Below are 19,544 nucleotides of genomic sequence, written 5' to 3' on the forward strand. Positions count from 1 at the left end.
CTGAAAGTCACTTGACTTTCTCTATAACATAAAAGTAGGAAATAAAAATTAAAATGTATATAAATATATTTTATAAAAGCAACAATAAATTTAAAGTATTTAGGACTTCTAAGGTAGAAACTGGAAACTGTTACAAAAGACATAAAAGAAGACTGAAATAAATGGATAAATATACCATGTTCATGAATAGAAACTCAATATGATAGCTATCTCCTCTCCCCGAACTGATCTCCAGATTCAAAGCAGTTCCCATGGAAGTTCCAAAAGGGTCATTTTTGTGGAAATTTGACAGGTTGATTTTAAAATCTGAATGGAGAACAAAAGTGCCAAGAATAATCAAAACATTCCTAAAGAGCAAGATTGAAGTACTGCCCTTATCAGAAAACACTGTAAAACTATTTATTTAAGATATGATGCTGCTGCTATAAAGCTAGACAAGTAGACAAACAGATTTGAGGGGAGAATATAGAAATGAACTCATATATGTATGGAAAATAGATTTATGATGTGGTGGCCTTCACAGATCAGAGAGTCAAGAATGTACTTAATGTTAATTTGGCAGACTTTATCAGTATTTTCTTGATAAAATTTGTGTTTGCTAAAGAAACCCTTGAAACATCTATGATAATGAAGATATTCTTCTAAATTACCTTTTACAGCTTTGCCTTGTATCTTTAATCCAACTGAAACTGAGATTTTGTGCACATGAGCTAGAGATTTATTTTGATTTGGTTTTTCCACAGAGAGCAACAGTTGTCAGTTATTGCCTGACTGATTTGTAATGCTCTCTCTCTCTCCTAAATCAGTTTCTATCTATGTGTGGTCTGTCTCCTGAGCTCTCTATTCTGGTATAAATATGAAAAACTGCCTGACCTCATTAGCCATAGAAATGCAAATTAAAACTATTTTTTATTCACCAAGTTGTCAAAATTAAAAAACCAAATAATACCGAGTGTTCATTAGATAAGAAGTAATAGAGATGCTCGCTCACAAATTTGTCAGTGCTTGATAAATTTGAACTCTGTGACCCAGCAATGCAATTTCTAGGCACATTCCTCAGAACTTTTACACACATACACTAGGAAGCACATACAAGAATGTTCACAACAGCATTGTTTGTGAACTAAAAACCTGGAAACAAACCAAACACCTGTCATACACCCGGATATAAACAACTTGTGTTATATTCATACATTGGAAGATTCATGGTAGTGAAACTGAATTAGTTTCAGTTACATGTATTAACAAGAAATCTCAAAAACATACCAGGAGCAAAAGAAGCAGTAACCAAACAACATATAAAATATAAATCATGAGTAGATGCTAAGGGATATATATATATAGAATTATACATAGAGAGAATATGAGTATATATATATATATATATATATATATATATATATATATATATATGATAAAAGCATAAAGTAAGGCAAGCGAATGATTAATTTAGAGAGGATGATGTTCCTCCTGGGGTATGTTGGAGTGAGAGGGAAAGGTGTTCAAGGGGTTTCTAACCTGTATGGTAGGATGTTTTAAAGACTTATTCTATAAACTATACCTATAAATGTATACCATCTTTCATAAATGTTAGATGTTTTATAATGATGATATTTGAAAAGGCAATGATTGACATATAAAATGGTAAATACTACCTAATAATTAGATTTTAAAAGGCATTATGGAAGAACATTAGAATAATTAATTAGATAGTAAAAGAGAAAATCAGACACAAATAAGTCAGAGACCTGGGCACAGAGAGTTTGATGGCTTTGTGGTTATGGTCAGGACACTGAGAGTCCAAGTGCCAAAGCCCTTGGGACAGCACACCGAACAGTAGAAGACAGATGGTTCCTTGGTAACTAATGAGTCTGTCAATCTCATTACCTAACTCTTGTGTATGAGTTCCTCAGGAGGGTGCCCATTCATCCTTCTGAGGATACAGATTATTAATATCACACCTTCTTTATTCCAACACAATTCAAAAACAAGTTTTAAGTCCTAAGTTCTCAAAATTATTTTCATTGGTTACATTTTCTATTGATTACTGTATAGAAATTCACACTGGCCTTTTTCATAACATTTCTCCAAATTATTTCATAAAATTTATTGTTTTAAAATATTTTCTAGAAATACTCAAACCAAATTATGAAAAAGCTTATTTAATTTCTTTTTTCTTTTTTTTTTTTTTTGGTACCAGGGATTGAACTTGGAACCTTGCGCTTGCAAGGCAGGCAGTGGAACCACTGAGCTAAATCCCCAGCCATTATTTAATTTCTTTATTAACAAAAAGTTACTTTTTCAATGTCTCTAAACTGAGCCATCTATCTTTGGTCCTGTTTGGTTTATTCCACACAGTAGGTGCATTCACATGTTACTGTTCCTTAAGACTGCAGTAAAATTAGATTGATCTATGTCAGAAGAATATTTGATTGAAGTGAAAAAAGATAAAGTTATAGTACCTCAACTGTTTCTCTCAAAAGACCAGTTAAACTGTGGTATTGGATTAGCCACTTGCAAATAATTTGTGTGCCTCAATAAATGAAGGGATGTGTTTAGGGGTGCTGTTAGTGGTCAGTAAACACAGCAGTTTCTCCAGGGTTTTTCCATTCAGTTCCCCAGAGGAGAGGAATGTGATATAGTAGTTCTATCACTCCCTCCTTACTGTCCTCACTTATTCAAATAATTTAGCATCAGAGTGTAAATTTTAGTTCACATAACTTCTCACTTTCTGTGGGAGTAACCCCGAAATATTGGGCTACACTTATGGTCTATCAAGTTTCCAGACACTGGAATTCCCTGGTGGCTTAGCCACAGACAGTTGTTGATTTCTCAATGTAGTTCAGAAATTGGGCACAAAGGCCACCTATGCTCACTGCCAGCTTCTTCTAGTTTTTTTTCTGAACTCATTTGGACTTAACCACTTTGTTTTCTGGGAAGTCTTAGAGATACAATGGGTAGAATAAACAAAAGCAATGGAACCAAGCCTACATTCTGGAGCTGAGAAAACTCCTCCTTGGCAACAATTCAAGCATGGGAGTGAGGTAGGGCAGAGAACTAAAGAAGAAAATTGTTTGGTTTTTTTTTGACACATTACTGTTTTTTAATATAATGATAATTTCATTACATCAAGATTTCATACATGGCAAAATATGGATAATGATCAAAAGTTTCCAAATGTATATACTTGCTACATGTTAAGGTCAAAATATAAGTTAAGGATTTGGTTTTTTTCTTTTTGTTTTTTTTGTTTTGAATTTACATTAAATGTTTTTTTAAAGGCTGTAACATGAAAAAAGAACACAACTCAGATTACATTATGATGACCAAGACAGTGTTCTACAGGACAGAAATCAAAGCAAAACAAATGTATACAGTAAATATATCAGTGCTGAACACAGTACTTGAAATTTAACCCAAGCTACATATGCATAAAATGATCTGACTACAGGATTATGCAAAATAAATTTTTTTAGAACACCAGAATGTCATCTATTCAGACTATAAAGTGACTTATTCCCCTAAAGAGTATTTTGAGACAATTTCTGTATGACGTGAAAAGAACTGACTTAACACTTAAATACTACAAAAATAATTGAAAACATATTTGTAATGCAGTTCTCTATAAAATGTACAGTTAATATTATTACTTAAAAAACTGAAAAGCAAAAGACCACCCTGAATAATGATGAAAATCTCAACAAAGAAAAATGCTCATCATTTGGATATCATTGGCAGAAAACTGATAAGATTTTGTTGAGGGGAACAAGGAAGGTATCTAATGAAGTCATTCATGTAAAATTTGTTCAAAAATGTTCCTATAGTTGTAAATTTCTGCTTGTAACATCTTAAACACACTTTCTACTGTTTAACTGGAGGACAAAAGAATATCTTGAAGAAAGTGTTTCTCAAAATGAGGTTCAAAAGTCCAAAAGAGTCCTAATGTGGCCTCAATAATAAACATGGTAAATAAACACCCTGGGTGATTATTCTACACTCTGAAATGCCCTACGGAAAAGAGCAACACTTAAAAGCAAGATCCTAAACATATATCTGACATGTTAGAATTCTCTATAAGTTTATGTTGTGAATAAATTCTGCTTTTTGTTTTAAAACAAGTTCCAGGCATTAAGAGAAACGTGCACACCTTGGAAATGAACAGGAGGATGTCTATAAACATTTCCCTTTGATGTTTTCATTAGTTTCAAACTAAATTATATGAAGAAAAGACAATACAAGAATACAAGCTTTGGGGCATCTAAAAATGGTTAAAAGATAATTTCTTAGGGCTGGGGATCCAGCTCAGTGGCTTCACCACCCGCTGCGGAAGCTCAAGGACCCGAGTTAGATCTCCGGTACCAAAAAAAAAAAAAAAAAGATAATTTCTTATATGTTTACAAATTCCAAATCATTCCGAATCCAAAACTAGATCATTAAGTAAAATTAGGATGCTATATATCATCCTTCTGTTTTAGTATCATTTTTATGCCAAGGATGTGAAAGGTAACCATCATCATCTAAATGTAAATAAGTTTTAATGGTACAATCTTAGTTTAATTTAATTTTAATGATCTAGTTTCAAATGCAGAACAATTCAAAGTTTATAAACATTTTTTTTTTGGTACCAGGGACCGAACCCAGGTCCCCGCGCCTGCGCAGCAGGCAGCAAAACCACTGAGCCAAATCCCCAGCCCTATAAACATTCAATAAATTATCTTTTAATCCTTTTCAGTTGCCCCATTTCATGAGAACTATTACCTTTCCAAAGCCTGTAGTCATATATTGTATTTTCCTCATATAAAAAAGATACAAGTATATGTGTTTTTATTCACAATTGTTGGTATTTTTTGGATTTTCCTAAAGATTACATAAATTGACACCAAAAGCTGGTCAGTTTCAAAAGTGTAGTTGGAGAGAAACTAGCAAAGGTAAGATATTTTACTGAAAAGACAAATTGTTTTCTTGTATCATAAGTAAAAAGAAAAAATATTAGGCATTATGTCCCACTCAACAAATGGAATGTACATACAAGTGTGGTTAAAAGCGACTGCCTCATTGTTATTTAAATCAGTTTATAAAAATCTAATCTATGAACAAAAAGTTCCATATTCTCTACTACAGACTATAAGAATCAAGTATTACATCTAAATATAGCTTCAAAACAATAAATTAAAATTAGCTTCCTGACATCTCTGAAATGGTTAATTCTATTTAGGCTGGTAACAAGTTTTTGCAAGCATTAAATGGGAACATAAGGAAAATGCATAGTTGAAAAATGGGGATCAGACCCCTTCTTCATACATCATAAGATGATTGATATACTCAAAACCTGCAAATTCATATGCATCAAGTTCCCTCAAGACATCATTATCATCTGGGGTCAGCTGGACAGGTTCATTAGTAAATTCAGGATCAAAGTTGTCCAAACAGAATCACTCACAGATATTTGAGGGTTTTTTTTTTGTTTTTTTTCCAGAAAGAAGAAATATTTATTTATATTTTCAGTGGACTAAAAGAGGTTTTAAACTGTCACAATTAAAATTTTATGCTTCCAAAAATATCATATAATCAATGCAGTTAACTTAAAGCTTCAAGTATTAATTAACTTCATTTAGACTTCTTAAAAAACCAACACAAACATACTTTCTAGAGTGCAAAATGCTTATTAAATACTTAGGTATCACAAAAGCAATTGGTTGTGAAGTACAGGAATCCTTTTCTCAATTGCTGGCAATGGGTGTGGAACAGAACTGCCAGCTCCGGGCAATTGCAACACTGAGATTTTGTGTTCAGTCTCTTCACCTCTTGGGATGACCCACTACTTGTATAAGCTCATGGTCAGACTCTGGTACATGCACATATATGCATCACAAAGAAGTCTGTGAGCACAGCCTTGGATTCTCCTGGAGTCCAAGGAGTGTAGGTCCTCGGGAGACATCTTCAGGTACTCACCCACTTCTGGGCAGGGAGTCACCTGGGGAATGTTGAAGTCACTCTGACCACCATCCCGGTCAGCCATGCTGTCAAAGAAGAGCCAGGCAGAATCTTCCTTCCCATACTTCACAAATGCAATGTAATGGCTCATTTCTATGCAGAGAACAGCAAACAACTCCATCTTCTGGCAAGGGATGCAGCTGTGTCTCCAGTCCCAGTCAGGCAAATCTTTGGGGAGTGACACTGGGTTATGTTTATGATTCAACCTCTTGGGATGAAGGTGGACTTGAGTGTTGCAGGTTTTACAAAACTGCTTGATCTTTCCAGCTGAGATGTCAGGATCATCATACCGCTTTCTACACTCATACATGGTGAGCCCTCCGCAGATCCGGCACTGTCTGGGAGTATCTTCAAGTAAATCTGTTATATTTAATTCCAAAGAAGGAAAATTTTAAAAAATAATTTAAAGTCTTTTCCAAATCGAGGCATCTGAATAATCAGACATGATGGTGCCTTTGCAAATTTCAGGTTACTGTAGATAAACGACCATTCTAATAACTGTTGAATTGTAGGAACTCCAACTTTCTCATTTTTTTCAATAAAAATTTGATGGAAGTAACAATCTTGTACTTTTTGACCTACTGATCTTATTTTTAACAATAGTTCTACCCTTAAAATGTGGTGAAACAGGATATTTAAGAATTCTTCAGGATCTTTTTCTTCACAGGTAAATCCTGATGCAGGTTCAGCTTTTTCAAGTATTTTCCTCAGTTTCATAATTTTTGTGGCACATACATATCCATATATTCTCAGAGGATTAACAATTTCTGTCCCCAGTAGTTCTTGTGTTTCACTGTAATACTCTACATCATTCTTTTCTTTGGGTCTAAGTAATACAGTGTCCAGAACAGAGCTAAAAGCAAATAAGCAAAATAAAGTTGAATCTAAGTAACAAGAATTGTAATGACCCTGGATCCCTTTCTTCGTTCCAATCATTATCTCCAAGCCTTCTTTTTCCATTTTTGGTGGAGTGTTTTCTTCTACCACTTCACTTAAATAGCCTCCAAATTCTAAGGAGTTGCAACGCTCAATCTGATTGAAGAAAGGCTGCAGGAATGCAAACCTAGAGTCTGGCCTGCAGCTCTTCAGTTTCACTAACAGCGCCATCTTTGGGGCACAGGTGAAATATCGAGTGCCCCTGAAGGTTCCATCTGTGCAGCCTGCACATTTGTCCTCCAGTTCCAGTCCAGCTAGAACTTCATTGAGCCCTGGTGGCTGACCAATCCAGCGGATGACCCCATAAAAAGGAGGATTCTCCTTCACTTCAGCCAGTGAGCCCACTTCCAGGACATGTAACCCATTTAAGGTATAAAATAATTCAGATCTATTTCTATTTCCAGGGTTGGAGGTAGATTCTGTAGCCTTTGGTTTATTATGGCTGGATGAACCTTTGTCCCCAACACCTTGTGACATAAAGGCAAGTTTGGGAGGCCTCCTTTCCTGTGTCATGCTATCTGGGATGATATCATTGATGTGCAAGAGAATTGTACTTTCAACACTTGCAAAACTACAAAGCCATACTCCATCAAACTTTCCATCCCAGTTGCCAATAGGGTTATCCATGTCCACACCAACAAAATATCCTAAACTCTCTTTTTCTGGCAAAACATCACAGAATATAACTGTTCCAGATTCTATAGTTTTTCCAACCTTCAAAGAAATTCTGGAGTTTATTTCCAAAGCGGGGAGTTCAACCTGCATTGTGTCCACTGGACCTGCATAATCACTTTCTGGTCCATTGTCATCATCTTCTATGATTTCTAGCTTATCCAATGCAACGAATACTCCACAATCTTCATCACACTGAAAAATCTGTTTCCTTTGATATACCCCATCAGTGAAACCTTGACTATGACCTTCTTCCTCTGACACATGGATGCCCATGCAGCTGAACCTGCTACCTGAGATATTTGGTTTAAATGGAGGCACCACCTGCTTTTGTTCCATCATGGCCCAGTCCACATTTTGAAAGAATGGATGCTCCTGAATATCACCAAAGCCCCTGTGAGGATGACAACCCAGTCGTTCTTTTGGCCATTTGTTCAGAAAATCCTTTTTCACTGCTTTCATTGCATACATACAATTTGATTCTTTCTGTTGGACTAACAGTACTTTCCCATAACTTTCTCTGCCAATCACTCGGAGCAAATCAAAGTCCTCAAGCCCTAAGCCAGATGAAGCTTTGCCACTTTCCCTGGTGTTCCCTGCCTCATTCTCTTCATCAACTTGTTCTAAAGCCTCATGAGTTGAAAGGTTATGTGGGATAGCTGTGTGTGCAGGGTCTGAAGCCATGGATGATGGATCAACTGGCATCGTGGGGTCTGATGGTAAAGAACACTGCCCACACTCAATTGTGATTAGTTTGTGGCACTTCTTGTGAACTGGGAGTTTACAGTTGGTGCACTTATACATCTTGTGGCCAAGTCCCCCTACACAGTCTGTGCAGACAGCACAGTGAACTCTCCTGCTGAAGTGTTTGGCCTGAAAAGTGTGGCCATTCACATAATACAGCCTTCTCCAGCAGCCTGCAGCTCTGTGGTGGATGGATTTCTCTTCTCCTGGACAAGGCACTTTAGGATGTTCTGGTATACAAGGCGATGAATGAATTAAGAGCACAGAATCTTTCTTTAGCTTAGAAACCCTAATAGCCTCTTCTAACTCCAACTGAGGTGACACAGTGTCCGGGTCTCCTCCCTCCTCTACCCAGTGTGTGGTGAAAAGATGTTTATTGTCCAAACACCACACATCTCGATCTTTATCACACAGGCCCTCAAAGGGGATGGAATTCTCAAGCGATCTTGTCATGATGTCCCTTCCCAAAATCAGGGCCAATTGGATAGAGGTGTGGGTGGTGGAGGTGCCTGGGAAGAAGGGACCATAGACGGGTTGGCCGCCCAGGGAAACAGGCAGGCAGGGCTCAGAGAATGAGAGTGGCCTGACTGTAGGGACCACACTGGCCGGAGTCCTGCAAGGCTCTTTGTGAAGTTGTTTCCAATAGTGCCAGCCAGGCCTGGACGGATGTACACCAGACTTCTCAGTGTCTCTTGGGGGATGGTGGCTGTGACTTCGGTCTCCCCCCCTGGACTTTGACTCTCTAGGTTTTCTGTGCCTGGCTCTGGGGAGGCCTTCCCAGAGCTACTGGATGTTTCTGGGCCTGGTGATACTTGCCCCATGCTCTTCCCAGTTTCTGTGCCATTGGTATTTGGGCTTAGGGAGACTTCACTGGGGAACCTTGATTTTGGTAGATCACTGGTGGTCACTCCTGGGGAGACCATCCCTGGGGTGTCTGTGACAGTTGTGCAGCTACTGCAGCATGGCCTGTGGCATCTGGATGGAGTCAGCAATCTTCTTAATCTTTCACAGATACTTTCTCTACCTGGGGTCTTGAGGCTGCAGCCTCTTGAAGTGGAGAAGCAGTTCAGCATATTCGCTGTTGACAGTCTCTGGCCAAGTGAGTTTGGGAGATGGCAGTTACAAGATTGTGACACCCGTTAGCAAGAGTTCCAAGTTCTGTTTGGAGATGTTGCCAAGGAAGTGACCTCATGTCTTGGGGTTCCATAACCTGAGTCTCCATGTAATAGACAAGCCTATAGCCCTGTAGGGATAGAGACCCCTAGGCAGGGAGAGATGAGCCCCACCCCAAAGGACTTCAGATAGCTGGCAGAACAGGCTTAACCACCCATAAAAAGCTGACAGTCTGCTGAGGATACACCTCCTCTTCATGCTGTACCCTGCAAACCTTGGTTTGCTAAGATCAAAAGGAAAAAGAACCTTGGCCCTAAGATGTAAAAGGCCCCTGAAAAGACCCTTCCTTGTTGTTCCTAGTAATGAGCTAAGTTAATCATTAACCAATCAAGTAGGGGCGCCCTCAGCCTAGAGGTAGGATAGGCCCCTAACTACTACAAAACCAGCATCTTGACCCCCCCTGCAACAGTGGCTCTGTTTCAGGCACCCCTGCCTGTCTCTCTGTGAGAAGGCAGCTGTACCCTTGCATGCTTGCTCAATAAAAGTACAACTTTGCTTCTATGCTTTCGGTCTCTATCTGATTCTTCCACAACCTTCTGCGTCATCGGGAGAGTCAGGCCCAAGACTATGGGGACTCTCCCCCTGTCTCTGCCCGTGACAGCCATTTTTTCTTCATACTAAATAAATCAGTGGCCACTTATTTTGTTATTTTTATCTAAGTATCTATGATTTTTTTTTCTATTTCTCATCTATCTGTTAGTTTTTCACGTTTGCATTACTGGGGCTTGTACTCTGCATCTCCTCAGTGAACTATATCCTCAGACATTTTACTCCAGATACCCACTAAGGGTCTCACTAACTCACCAAATTGGTCAGGCTGGACTCCACCATGTGACCTTCTTACCTCAGCTGTCCAGAGTGCTGGGACTGCAGTCACACACCATCCTGCCTGATTCAGCATGCAACTACAGTGGTCTGGGGTGCCTTTATTGCAGAGATTTTCTTCACTTTTCCAATGGGCTTCCATTTTCATCAAGGAGCTTGAGAGAGGCCCTCTTTCTGATGCTCATTTCTGCTCTGTCTTCTGGAGCTCAGAACAATGTCCTTTATGATCCCCTGCACCTCTGTGCTGTGGATCCCAATACTGTCTCGGTGAAGCCACCGGGGTGGGGGAGAGTGGTGCTGCTGGCGCCCACGCAGCTCACCTCCTCCACACTGGGGGGGGCTCTGCTCCTTGAGTTTTTTGCTGTTTTGCACTGTGAAGTGCATCTGAGGATTTTATGTGGCTATGGTGTCCCTGGGCCTGCTCTAGAAAGTTGTATAACAAATTTCTTCTATGTGAGGGTCAACCTGATACCAGCAATGTTGAGCTATTGATATCTTGATTTCAGGATCTGCAAAGAGGTGAACCTGAAGAAGATAGCTTGTATAGGACAGTCCCCTTTGGAGTACCACTTGTTTACCCTTCATGACTGTGCGGCTGGCTGGGAGCAGCAGTGTTTTTCAGGAAGAGAGTGTTAGGTCACGAGTTGCCAGCAAATTGTTACCTGCTTCCAGATGTGGCAGAGGATGCTTGTAATCCCAGCACCAGGAGACTGAGGATATGCATTTGAAGTCACCCTCAGCTACATACTGTGTTCAAGGCCAGCCCAAACTACATAGCAAGATCCTGTGCATGGGGCTGGTGTGGCTTCTGCACCTCCATCACAGGGATTCTCTGATGTCTGAGAGGAGGCAGCACAGCTCCTTGTCCTCCCCTCTCTCCCAGATCCTGATGTCTTCACAGAAATCAGCATCCTGGTTCAATTATCACTTCATAACAAACCATCTCAGAATATAAAGACTTCAAATATTTTCAATATTAGGTTTCAATGAGTCTGGTTGCATTGTGGCTTCTTCAGCTGACCCTGCCTGCATCATTCTTGGAGCAACATTCCATTAATGGACATTCTCAGTAGTATGCCTTGAAAGAACATGTACAAGACACTGATGGATACCATCACTGCTGTTCATGATGAGAGGCACAAATCTTTCTTGCTGAGATCAGAAATACGGCAAAGATTTCTCTTCTCACAATTTTTCTTCAATATCACAGTGTAAGTTGTAGCTATGCCTCAGAGCCAAGCCCAGCAACCACTGGACACTGAGGCCTGATCACCTGTGTGTGGTAGGATTGCCATGGATTCCTGCTGCAGCCGGTGTGTTCGTTGGTGGGCCAATACCTTCCAGTGTGTGGCTGGCATTCTCTGCCCCCTCTCAGCCATGACTCCAGTCCCTGAAGGTCAAGAACAAAAAGCTGGAGGAGGGTGTAGAGCCCAGCAGCCTCAGTGGCAGTTAAGAAGTCACTGAGACAGAGGGTGCTGGATGAGCTCAAGCACTACTACCACAGCTTCTGTCTGCTGTGGGAAAGTTGAGGTTTTGGTAGCATGATAATTACAGCAGTACATTGGTTCACGGACTTAATTCTTTCCACAATTTTGGTTGCAAACCCAATTGGCTGTGTTCCCTGCAATCAAGATGATGGCTTTGTCTTGCCCTAATCTGGAGGCTCAGCTTGGAGTGGTACAGTTCCAGGTCCACTCCAGTTGTTGTCAGAGTTCACATACATGTCAAAGAAGAAAATTGTTAAACCAGCTCCCTATAATGTTGACTTCAGAGATTGGCAGAAATCAAGAAATCATCACATTCAATCCAAATGAACACTTCCTTCGTAGTTGAGAATTTGGGCTATTTCTTCAAGGAAATCTGTGAATTTATTTGCTAAATCTCTAGCACCTGTACTTAGCAAACTAGCAATTGTCTGAGCAATCCATATAGGCATTGTTGCTCTCCTAAGAAAACCTGTAAAGGTGGTTGGAATGAGTGAAGTGATAGAATCTACTCTGAAAAATTATCACTTCTTATCACAAATTCCTTTATTTGATATTGAAAATAAGAATAGGTGACTTTAGACTTTGGGGATTTTCACAAATGGTCTGTGGTCACAGCATTAAGGGAAGAATCAATAAATCCTTTGCGGAAGTCACATGCTTCTGCTGATAGAGATTCACTCAAAAGAAATACACTGTATGTCCCTAATATTGTGTTACCAGGAATCCTATCACAATTATTATGAATGATGGGATGGAACAAATGTAAACTAGACATGAAAAATAAATTCGTTTTATTTATAGTTCCTTTTTATAAATCTGGAGAAAATTACAACATAAATATGATGAAAACTCATGAAATTAATCCAATTCACCAGAACCAGGCTTTCAAACATCCAAGAAAATCTTTGAAATCTAAAAATTAACACTTTGCTTTCTTAAAGCCAATTTTTGAAGCTATTGAGATAAGAAAGCAAAGCCAACTTTATTAACTTGCACTTTTTAAAGAAAAAAATTATTAGTTAATTTATCTTAAATAAATGAAACCAATATCATACTTATTATCACATGCTAGAACACGGGATACCTTAAACAAAGATTCCTATTTTGAAGCATTTAAAATAGTAAACACAACAAATATTTACTGGATAGCATTTGTGCACCCCTGGTCAAATGAAATAATTCATAAAACAATGACTACGTTTCATTAGTCGATTAAACATTGAGAGTGAAGAACAGGAAGGAATGAAAGAGGTGTAAGGGATGGATGTAGTTAAAAGGAGAGAAAACAAGAATGATCGAGAGCCTGAGATGCAAGTGTTATGAACTGATGATCATTTTTGAAGCTTATTTAAACACTCAGAAGGGTTGTGTAATTTGAGAACTCTACAGGGCCTCCTGCATGATTATTTCTTGTTCCTTCCCAAACTTCCCTTCTACCTTGATGAATTATACTGCACACAGTCCTTTTTAAATTTTTTTTTACTATTTTTATACCATAACAAGACCCACTTGGAGTGTGTTTTGACTGCAGCTGCAAGTAGTTATTGTAGTTATTGTTCTCATCCACTTGGACTAGCAGTGGTTACAGAGTTCCTTTGCCATGATTATGAAGACTTCTGGAGAATAGCTTTGGAGACATGTCTGGGGTATGCGTGACACAGGACATGTTTTTCCCAGCCAAAGGGAAGCAACTCAAAGTTCTGTTACCTCGCCTTTTGGAAAATTGCCTGTACTGGATACAGAGAGTGACAGAAGCTAGAAATACTCTTGCACATTGAAAGGGCTGTGGGCTGTTTGCTCATAAGACCCAGAGAAGAGACTGGGGAGTTCAGAGGGGAATAGCAAAACTGATTTGTGGTGTTGATGAAGAAAGAGAAAACCAGAAAGAAATGGAAATATGTCCTCATGTTACTTTATAATGAGACAGAGAGGCAGATGAGGGGAACTTTCAACATATTTAATTGGATATAGGAGCTGGATACTTATTTTATATTTGGGAAGGCAATATTTACCTGTTTTCTTAAAATGGTAGGAAAAAAAAGAGCATTCCTAACTTCTGCAATGCTTGCTAGATTTGTTCCTGGTCCTGCATGGAAATGGAAAAATCTAATCAACAGTTGTAACTCTTACCTGTTTGAATTGGGATACTCTGGATAAAGTTGGCAAGAACAAGAACTTTCTAAATATGGCTGCTGCTAAATGGATTTTAAAATACTAAAATTCCTGTCTTCCCCAAAATATCTGTCCCATCAAATATGGCCCTGACATCAGTGTTTTAAAGTTACACAGGTGCATCGTCTATATGCCTGCTCTGGCCTCTCAACAGTTCTCACAGGGTACTTCCTAGGAGGAAGCAAGACCTGGTCTGGTAGGCCCTGTTGTAGTGACAGGCTCGGAATTGTCATAATAACTGCCTAGCAAGGGAACAGCTGATTCTAGAGGGAAGTGGGATGGACACTGGAATGCTATAGGAATTGTTTTGTGTATTTCCTGTCTTGGACAGAACATTCATTTTTCAGAGGTTTTCCATTACTTTCTCTCTCTCTCTCTCTTCCTCCCTCTCCCTCTCTCTCTTTTTGCATTACACTTTAGTGAGGGTTAGCTTCCAATTGTGTGTCACCCCAGTCTTAAAAAGAGAAATGTTTCATCAACACACATTCCTGGAAAACAAAATCTGGGGTTATTAGGGTGTGATAGTAAAGAAATTATACAGCACAACTTAATCTCCTGAAAAAACATTCCCAAGCTCAAGTTTTCATTCAGATAAACATTGGCCAACAGCCAACTGCTTGGTTCTGCACTAGTCCCCCAGGTCATGGAACAATTCTAGCTTTTTCCCTGTATGTTATCAGGTATAGACTCCACCCTAAGGTTCTGTTCAAATGATTTAGTTACTGAAAAAGAACTCAAAGGAAAAAGGGAAAAAGAATAGAAGAATTTATAATATTTCCTTCTCACTAGGCCCTGATTAAGTTTCTAAAGTAGAGCTAAAGCATGAAATTCCTTCGGGGGGAAGTAATTTAGAGGAGACAGCATACAGGTGAAGTCTATGAGGGCATAAAGTGGCACTGAGACGTTCCCGACTATTCCTATATGCACATTCCTTTCTCTGGGAAGGTGTCCATAGTTTTCATCGGCTTCCTTTTGCACCCATGATCCAAGAAAGGTTAAGAACCATGACAGAAGATTTAAAACTTTGAGAGAGTGACTCTGCTCTGAGGGGAAAGATATAAAGGTGGAATTTATAATCAACAGTCTGATAATGTCATCTGGTACAACACTGTATAAAACAAACACAGAGTGGACAATGGTGTTAATTTTATTCACATTGCTAATTATGATAATTAGTTTGATTATGTAGGGTCATGGATCTGCATGGTACAGAAGTCACCCTTGATGGAAATTGTACTGGTTGAGGCACCTGGGGGACCAAAAGCTGACCTGATGCCTTAGGGAATCTCACTCCCCCTGCAGCATGAGGGTGTTCTTCAAGACGGTGAGCCTCAAGCAGTGTAGTTTAAGGGGTTGGATAAAATTAATAACAAGTCACTGGTAATTTGTTAAGTGAATTTAAAAACATAGAAAGTAGATAATTTTCATACCTCTTAATCATATGATTTTTCCATTTAACTGCGATAAAAGATATAATAATCATGAAATGCCACTATGATAAATATTAAATGTTATCCCACTGGGGAAAAAGTGGGAAGATAAAAAGATAAATAGCTCTAACTTTGTAGGCAGAACTTGACCAGTGTTCTTATTTGCCTTTCAACCAAAACTATACCAATTCTCTTTGAACTATCAATACCAGCCAGCACAAGTAGACAGGGCTGGGAGGAATTAAGATGCTAGGAATGCCTACACTTCATTCATATTTTAGTGCTAGGTGTTAGAAAAACAATCATTTAATCTAACATAAAAGGTGTAAGAAATTTTTTATTTATAATAGCTTCATTCATAATAGTTCTAGACTAGGAGAAAAACAAATTTATATCAAACAGGTAAATAGATATATTCATTCAATGGAATCGAATCGGCTTTTAAAAGGAACAAATTTTTGACACATAAAATGAATGAAGTTCAACCGTATGCTTAGTAAAAGTCCTCTTGTAAGTGTATAGGCTACATGATTCCATTTGGATGCAGTTTTAGAATGAGAAAAACTGTTCTATAGTGGAAAAAAGCAGAGCATTGTCACTGGTGAGTAATGATGGGAATAAAAGCGTAAAGAGGTATAAGGAAATTTATAGGCCGATAGTAATAGCTATATCTTCCTAGAAGATTGTGTTACAGCATTTGTCAGCACCTATTACATGGTACACCTAAATTTGGGGCATTTTATCGAATTAAATTTTACTTCAAACAAGAACGTTAAGTTTAAACTCTAGATAATGATGTACACTGCAGTATTTTAGGGGTAAAATATGCCCATGCACATTTAAAACAAAATAAGATGGAGGCCCAGGAATGTGGGTAACACTAAGGGCCTAGCATGCATGAGGCCTTTAGTTGAACCCCCAGTGCTACATAAACAAAACAACAATAACAACAAAAAGATGAATTGATACATGGAGAGATGGATAGCTACTTTGGTAGGTAAGTGATAAAACAACTATAGTAAAATGTCAATGGTACAATCAGCATAGAGGTATTCTCTATAAATTTCAATTATTTTCATGATAGCTTTCATAAACTATAAGAGTCAAAATGTACTTATTTAAGCCATGGTTCACTAGGTTTTAAACTATTTGCTGTCAAATATATTAAATTAAGTGAATGAAATTAGCTTTTATTCTTATTCATTCATTAAACAAATATTTACTAGGTACATAATATGTGTGTTCTTGACAGGGATATGATCTTGTGAACAAAATAAAGTGCCTGCTATTGTGAATATTATAATCTAGTGGACAAGACACAAATATCATCACACAAACACATCATTACCATGATTAGGAACATGAAGGAACTGCTAGTACCCTGGGAGGCTGAGGCAGGAAGATCACAAGTTTGAGCCCAACCTGGGCAACATAATAATTTTGCAAGAACCCTGTCTCAAAATAAAAATAAAAAGAGCTGGATATTTAGTTCAGTGCAAAGGCCCTGGGTTCAATCCCTAGTACCAATAATGATGATGATGATGATGATGATGATACTGTCACTGGGCTGGGTCTGAGAAATATCTGAAGGTGAAATAAGGAACTTAACTCACCATTTTTGTAGCAGATTCACTGACTCCTGTCTCTGAAAAAGAATTTTTAGGACAAGTCAGTAAATGACATAAGAGGGGTTTATTAAAGATACAGGATGCACTCAAGAGTGTAGTGTGGGTGCTCAGAAAAGTGAGACTTACTACAACTTGAAACTGGGAATATTTATACTTTTCTGGGGAAGGGGTTGGAAAGCCCAGGAAAATGTGCCTCCCCTCTGTGTGAATGGTACACACCATTTCTACAAGCATGGACATTTTTTTGTTTTGTTTTGTTTTTGGCTAAGTGATTTAAACATTTTCTGGATCCTCTCAGCCTATATTTCTTACTTTCATAATTGGGCCAATTTGTGGCCTCTTAGTGATGGGTCTGCTAGGGCCGGAGTATAAATCTAACCAAAGGAACATTGCCATAGAGCTCCTTTATCTTAGGGTCAGGCTCCTGCCCCTTACTTTCTTAATTGAGCCAATTTATGGCCTTTTAGTGGCGTCTCACCTTAGATAACTTCAGATGGGTCCTGAAAGTTGCAGTCTTCTTAAAAGCAGTTTTTAGTTACAATTTATCTCCTTTTTCTCTTTTATTTTTTTCTATTCTACCTCAGGAACCATACCAGGGATCTAGGGAAAGGGAACCTGTCCTGTCATGGGTAAAAGAATTAGGAAAGACTTCCTGAAGGAAATTTATATGATGAGATAAAGAGGGCTAGCAAATGTTCGGTCTGTGAGAATAGAAAGGAGTAAAAGAAGACTGGCTGTATCACCAACAGAGAGAGGAAGAGGGAATCCCACACACTGAAGACAGGGTCTTGAAAAGCCCACTTTTACTGGCTTTTGATGCTATTACTAACTGGGCCCAAGATCTTCCGTGTGTACCACTAAAGTGGCCATAGATGTTCTAGGCTCACAATATGCAATTAGACTAGGCCTGAGAGTATTGCCAGGTATTAAGTGCTTGACGAAACAGAATGCCAATTCAATACCACTTTTTAATCTTCCTTGTAATCGACACTCAAGCTACCTCAGGGAAACTGGGAAAATAAGATGTAACAGCCCTCGTCTCCACTGCTTTCATATTTTGACATTCATAATGAATTTTTCTACCAAGCATCCTTTTACAAGCTTTTCTTTCTTTTCTGGGAAAATAGTATTAGAATATTGTGATGCCTTGGCAAGTCCACATATGAATAAAATTTCTCCTTTTTCTTAGAAATCCAATATAACTCCTAAATAAAAGTTACAAATGTAAAGCTGTTTTGGGCACAGTAATACCAGTTTCAAGCACAACCATATCATGCAGTCATGAAAACCACAGGGCCTATTTCTGTACCTGGAGTCTGCTCCTCTTGTGGGAAATGGCAGGGAAAATCACTGGGATGGTGCAGTACCCTATACACATTCCTTTTCCTGACTCACCATGTTTCATTGCTTCTGTCTGGGTTTCCTACTCATCCCAGTGGACCAGCCCAACAACTCTCTATTGGGCAGGATATCCACTCATTGTCTTCAACCAAAGAATGGCATCCTGCTCTAAAATCTGACCAGAGGTCTAAGGAAAAGAGATAGATGACCATAAAACTACTATTTACTCTTGAGAGACTAATTAACTACATGACATCACAGTCTTGTACACGGGCCAAATCTTGCTCTTGTGCGCTGGGACACAAAGGTGAGCCTCACCTTTATTCTGTGTTGGAACCCCGTTCAAACCTCTAGTCTCAACCCTGTTACCCTGTCAGTCTGGGCTAAATCGGAAACTTCACTCTTTTGGGAGCAACACAGAATTCACCAAAATACTGGATAGTTTCTTTGACACTTCCAAGGATGTAGCAGTAAATTGTGATTCCAGACCACAGCTTCTGGCCAATGGGGTAAATTAGGCTACACGAAAACCAAGACCCTGCCTTACCATACCCTGATCACACTGTGGGACTACTCCTACTCAAAAGAAGACATACGTTTTTCACTTTAATTTGTACTAATTTGTCCTGTGGTCCTGATCCTGGGGCTCAGAGTCAGTTCCACTTTAGGTGATTTTCATTTCCCCATCCCTCCATCCCCCCTTTTAGGTAAGTCCCATTCCAGAGTACCCTTCCCTCATTGTTTAAGCTTCCTTGCCCCCCATCTCTCTCATGAAACAGACTTAGCAGACTGTAAGGCAGAGGTAGTGAGAAGACCACCTCAGCTTCTTTATCCCAACCTAATCTCTGGATGCCACAAAAAGTAACTGGAACTTAGATATAAAATCATAAAGGGGCCTTTAATTATTGGCTTTAACATATTAGTACCTTACATTTTTTTAAATTCTAGAATCGGACTGGAAGAAACATGAAAGAAGAGACTGGCTGTGTGGAACAGAATAAATAGCACCGAGAAGCAGTCACTGAGCCTTGTGTACTGTGTAGACAGCTTTCCATGTTAGAAGCATACTTTATATTCTTGATTCAAAAAAGTTTTCTGCAGGGCTGGGGCCTTTGCGTAGGCTTCTCATCTTCCCGGAACAC

The 19,544-nt window shown here is 38.9% G+C and overlaps 1 pseudogene; it reads right to left on the minus strand.

The window, feature by feature from the left end:
* Positions 1-5,622: 5,622 nt before the first annotated feature.
* Positions 5,623-9,964, minus strand: LOC101717497 (ubiquitin carboxyl-terminal hydrolase CYLD pseudogene; annotated as a pseudogene).
* Positions 9,965-19,544: the final 9,580 nt, after the last annotated feature.

The sequence above is a fragment of the Heterocephalus glaber genome, unplaced genomic scaffold (genome assembly GCF_053883595.1).
Source record: "Heterocephalus glaber isolate CG9 unplaced genomic scaffold, H.glaber_assembly_v1.0 deba00001553, whole genome shotgun sequence".
Lineage (NCBI taxonomy): Eukaryota > Metazoa > Chordata > Mammalia > Rodentia > Bathyergidae > Heterocephalus > Heterocephalus glaber.